At 33.3% G+C, this 6,000-nt stretch overlaps 1 long non-coding RNA gene across 2 annotated transcripts; it reads left to right on the top strand.

Moving 5' to 3' along the window:
• Positions 1–969: 969 nt before the first annotated feature.
• On the top strand, positions 970–4,863 carry LOC146737905 (uncharacterized). 2 transcript variants are annotated; one of them, XR_014930784.1, is made up of 3 exons: positions 970–1,042; positions 1,449–1,624; positions 4,623–4,863. It is a non-coding gene; the product is annotated as an uncharacterized LOC146737905 (long non-coding RNA). The 2 variants fall into 2 exon arrangements; XR_014930783.1 differs by lacking the exon at positions 970–1,042 and having other exon boundaries at positions 1,385–1,624.
• Positions 4,864–6,000: the final 1,137 nt, after the last annotated feature.

Here is a 6,000-nt window from a genome sequence, read left to right as displayed (position 1 = left end):
TCTGTATTCTAGATTGAGAGAGACAACCCTCTCAGTCCAAACAAATAAGTTTTACTTTCATGTTATTCTAAGAGTAAACGTATCGAAACGCCCCTATGTTTGGTCAATATTTTGTTATATATTTGTTTTTGTTTTCTTTTATCCATGAATGTACATAAGAAGCGAGATACAAACTGCAATTGTTTGTGTCGTTCGTAAAATGAAAGTCTTAACCATTGATGTTTTTTATGTTAAATAGGACAGTTTGTACATTCCGTGAAGCAAAGAGAAGAGTTCTTTCTTATAAAGTAACAACCAGTTACCTGTCCAGTTATACAAGCAAATGCAGATTTTGGAATTGGAGACGGTGTCGCCATTCAAAGTGAGTAACAATTAATCTTTTGTTGAATGAATATACTCGTGTGAAATTCAATGTCGGCCAACAAATAAATTGCAGAATTGGCCTTTTCAACCAATCAGATTGTGGGGTTCCCGTCATAATTTTGAAACAAACAATAGTATCACGTTATCGCTTCAAAGAAGAATTTTATCCACGCGCGGTCACCGTAAAAATTCGAAAAATGTTATCTGTGGTATTAATTAGTGATGAAGTGATCACTTTTTATGATACCTCACTTTCGCTAAATGTAATTGCCGTTTTGTGCATATTTAAATTTAGTTTCATGATGGACGAAACAATCTTACCGGCGATTAAAAATATATAGCGTCGCAGTACTGCAGCTAATGGTGAGTTGTTAACAACCAACTCCCTGGCCTCAAAGAGAAATTTTACTCACTCGATCACCGCATTGCTTCTCATAATACTACAGCATACAATTTTTATTGCCAGTAACCGCGATTAACCTGGAACCTATGTTTATTCCCCGACATATGACATAATTGTTTTGCGGGCGGTAGAACCGGTCGTTATTCGCTGTTATATGTTAAATATAACAGCAGAATATTTATAATTAAAACAGCGTCCGGATTACTTTCGGGAATTCCGTCGCGTTTCGGAAAGTTTTAATTTTCAAAACTTTTGAATATTTATTTGTGCTTTTAGGTTAGTGAGGAGGTTATAATAATTTTTCATTTCACTTTAACTCTGTTTTTTTACACCCCTCAGACCCCTTTAAAAAGTCACTTCTGGCCATTATAATGGCCAATATTTTCGTAATGGCCAGAATGTTCACCAGAATGTGTTAAGTGGCCAAAATATTTACCAGTGTTTTTAAAATGGTGGTATTAATGACCCATGTTTTTTATACTGGTCAGAATAATTACAATTGTTTTTTAAATGATGGAGTTGATGATATTTTTTTTTTGATGGGCAGTATAATGGTCATTTTATTTTTCATTACATACATAACATGACCATTATTTTGTTCATGTCACTAATATAATGGCCCAGAAAAAAACCTTCTACCTCGTGTGAGTCAATATACATGTGGGAATTTATTTTTTTCAAGTTTCACTGGCGCTTGCAAGTACACTTAAATGAAATTTCGCGAATAATGCCTCGATCCCCAGTGAAATTTTATAGTAACCCTGATGCCAGTGACTGCTAGTGGACTACATAACCTGCAGAGTATTTAGATGGTGTTGAATCATAGGACGATTGCAGTACTGCAACTGGCACATCAAGGTATGAATTTGTAATTATTTTACCATTTTACAATGACTTCAATACAATATTAGATACTTTTGTTGTTGTTTATGTAGCAGGATAGTCTTTTGGGGGCTTTCGTTTTTTTTTCTTCAAAAATTATATAAATTAAAAAACACTGTGGCATTTGCTTTATGTACTATCATACCTATTTTTTGGAAAATAATAAATTCGCAAGTTTTTGTTCAGTTCTGGCTCACTATGTAAGTACTGTTTCATTATCATTCATAATTGTCAAACAACAAGCTCAAGTAGGTGTTAATGAGGATTAGCTCCTATGTTTGTTAATACAAGAAAAGTATAAACAAAGGTTATTTCCAGCTCCTGAATTCTGCAAAAAAACATCAACGTAAATTTGTTTCCATTCATGGCAATGTTTTCAAATTATTAATATAATTTAACTGAATGCAAAATGTTTTGTTTTTTTTAAATTAAAAGATTATGTATATTGTTGTTTTTTCTCTTCAGACAATACCAGCAATAGTGTACTGTACATTGGGAAATCTCATTTAGTAACCATGTATGCACTATATATATTAAAAAACTCCCATACTCAAAATAACTTTTAATTTAGCATGGATTTAAACTAAATTTCAATTAAATCTAATATTCTTTGCCCATCTTTGAGCCCAATTTCATTTGAATGGGTTGTAGAGATCAATATAAAAGTGAACCTAAATGCATGCGCCTAAGGAAGGAATAAACAGAAGACACTTAGTAGTAGTAGTATTCAAGCAGAGCTCTTTAGCAAAAGACTAAGAGGTACAATACCTTAGCCAGTGCTAGAAAAAAATTGCATAAACACAGGCTAAGAAATACTAAGTACAGAGTAAATCTGGTCAGTCCAGAGCCTTAGCACATGCAAAACAAAACATGCATGGGCGCTTAGTTCGGCTAAAAAACCATTGTATTCAATGTTCATTTAGGAGATTTACTACTATACTCATAACTTTTTATTTCGGTGTGCCATTTCCTGCATGACAATCAACGTTAACACATATAGAGAGATTTACTCAAGAAAAAAAAAGACCTGATGATGAGACTCTGTGCTACTTCCTGTTATTCTGCAATTTGCACTTTCTGAATTTGCTTTGGTATTGTTTTATAACTGTAGAACTAACCTTCCTAGTTCCTCTAACTGAGCAATCATAGTTAAAATTCCTGAAGATTTTGCCTATTCTTAATAAGTTTGGGCGTTCCTTACCCCGTGCTAACCATCATTTCCTTCTGTGCATGAACTCAAACATTAGCTTACGAGATTAGCTTACATCTTAGCCCGTACATTGTGTAGCATGAACACTACTATTGAAGATCCAGGGGGAAAATGGGTGAAAATTAAACAAATTATGATGAAGGTGTAATATGCAGTCAGTAAAAGTCCTGACCTGGGTCAGTCAAATTGATCATGGGTACTCTGGCTCAACTTGGACAAAAAATATTTAGTCTACTGTGAGATACTTTATTTTCGCTGGAATTAATTTTCGCTGAAAGGGCTTTTTGGGTGTTTTGTATGGAATTTATTTTCACTGATTTTTGTTGAGTTTAATATGAAATATAGGAAAAAAAGTGTATTCGCTGGATTTTATTTTCACGAAATCATCCCTTTAGCGAAAATACATTCCAAGCCAAAATAAAGTATTCTACAGTGTATAACAGGGGCATGCTACTGTGGGTATCTCTTTCAAGTAACCTTAGTTATAATCCTCTACTAAATTAACACCTTAGAGAAACTGATAATAAATCTATGTCAACACCACTGTTACATCCTCTCCTGTTTCAAAAGCCAAACATGTCTGCCAGGGTGTAGCTACACAAAATGAGACAATTTTGTGGTTGGAATATAATCAGAAAAATTAAATTTGATCAAAACTGAATAGCCAAGTCCATTCTATTGATGCGAGTGAAACTAAAAATTAACAGTTTGAAATCAGGAAAGGGAAACATAAATGGTAAGTTTTCTCTGCAAGAAAAAAAAAAACTGCCTAAAAGTAAACAATGACCTGTGAAAATGTGTGTCATTATAACAAGTGGATTTTTCATCATATTTAGAACAGATATAGCATAGTGCACTCGTTATACACTGACCAATGGGAATACTAGTAAAAACTGTTTCAGATGTATAAATCTTCTAGGGAGGTTATAACCCACATTGTACATAGGAAACTTGGATTTTCTTTTGTCTCAGACAGGAGTTGCATGTCCCTGTTTTCTAAGGTCCATGCTTAAATCATAACCATCTGAATATCATTATATCATTTTTCAAACTAAACTGTTAGTATTAGCAGCACATGCGCTTAGGTAAATTACAGAGATCTTCAATGGTCGAAATAAGTAATATTTTTATGATTTAGTATCCACAAATGTAATTTTAGAGCAAATATGGTATTGTATTGGATCATAATTATAATACAATTATTTATTTTGTGAAAGTACCAGGGGATCGATGAAGTTGTACATTCATGGTAGCATTCCCATTGTGGAGGGACTCTATAATGTTGTATGTACACAGCTTCCTACTTTGAGAGACAAAATCATGCAGCTGCATTGTTACATAACATTCTTTTGTCTCTTGTCTTGTGGGAAGTTAAATCCCCCTATTGTTCTCAGAAATTAGGTTCCTAAGTACAGCAATGTACTGTCCTAGTCTCTCAAGAGACAAACTGTGTGTATATATGGCACAACCCCTTAATATATTCGGTTAGGAAACAATTTTATTTTATTTTATTCTGTTGTCTAGATGCATTTTTCGATATTTATATTTTTTCAATCAGAATGTACCGTGTATCATTTTTTTTGGAAGTATATCTGAGTTGCATAGGGGAGAAGATGTCATTTTATCGACATTGCTATTTGTGAGGACAGAAATATGTCAGCATACACAGACACCACAAATGTTTGTTTCCAAAATTGGTTACAAAGTGTATTAATTAAAAACTGGTCATTGTAAGCTAATAGCAAACTGAATTATTTTTTGCAGATAATGACAATTTAAAAAAAGGAAAAAACTATATATGGGACGTAAGAAGTTGAAGAACCAGAATTTATGGACGTTAAGGGAAGAAAAAAGTTTAAACAGTATTGATGGATGCAATGGTTTAGCATTTACATGTTTATCAGTTTTACGCTTGCACACAGATTTTCCAAGTTTCAAGTGTGTAGAGTCACTGTACATTGCTTTTCCATGTTTTCCCTCAAATAAAAGTGACATCATCTTTCAACTGGTATTTCATGATTTTCAGCTATCTTATATAGTTCTTCTTGCTGACCCTTTTGTACACACCCACACTCACTCCACAATCTTTCATCTTCTTAATAATAATTAACAGGAAAATATTATTGAAAAAATCCAGCAGAGATCAATAATAGGAAAAAATTTGACACGCCTACATCTTGGAGAAAAAAATATTTTACACTAGAAAAAGAATAGCACAAAACAAAGAGGAGAAAAAACATTTTGCACAGTCCCCTCCTTAAGCTAATCGCCTCTCAAGAAAACTTGATAAATATCTGGAGGGGTATGACATTGCAAACCTAAAATACTATTATCCACTAAAAGAGTCTCTATGGCTGTGTACTACATCAAAAACAAAACATGGCATACTTTTAATATTGCTTACATATACTTTTATTGTCAAATGTTTTCATTAATTATTCAATTTCTGTACTTCCTGTGTTTGTAAACCGAGCTGAATAATTAAGATGATGTTTTGAAGCAATGTTTTAACCCCCCTCCCTCCCCCATATGACTTTTTTACTTTGCAAAGCTGTACCTCCCAGATCTTTAGTTGTTTATGCATAGACGGTCTTTGGTTATAAATTATTTACTTTCCAGTCATTTTTTGAAGCGTCAGCCTTTGTCATACTTTCGGCTGTGGTGACTGTCACTATGCTTTTGTTTCCCTTTGGTTAGCTCATGATGGTTAGCTAAACATATGCACGCTTGTTAAAAATCACACTTGGAAGTAAGAGTTTCTAATGGAATAGCAAGCAATATAATCTATTACTGAAATTGTTAAATTATAGATATTGTTATCTGGAAATGTAAAAATAAACTTCTAGAAATGTGTTATTCAGTTCAAAAAATAAACTGGCTGCATGCAGAATCTCAGAGAAACAATTGCATGTACATGCAGGAATAGACGGATGTTGCAGCAGCAGAAGTTTAGGCCTGGACATTCCAGTCGCATTTTTAAAATGATTTTAAATAATGTATGTATTCTTAACAAACTGTTACATGAGAGGGGGCAGAGCATGAAATAATATTTTAGTTTTGAAAACTATACAAAGATGTGTGTTCCAGTTCAGTAATTCAATACCTTTGATGAGCCATTATTAATAGCACACTAAGGGTTAGA

This window comes from Saccoglossus kowalevskii, chromosome 10, assembly GCF_978046115.1.
Source record: "Saccoglossus kowalevskii chromosome 10, keSacKowa6.1, whole genome shotgun sequence".
NCBI classification, from domain to species: domain Eukaryota; kingdom Metazoa; phylum Hemichordata; class Enteropneusta; family Harrimaniidae; genus Saccoglossus; species Saccoglossus kowalevskii.
Note: the sequence above shows the minus strand (reverse complement) of the source record. Positions and strands in the feature narration are given on the sequence as shown.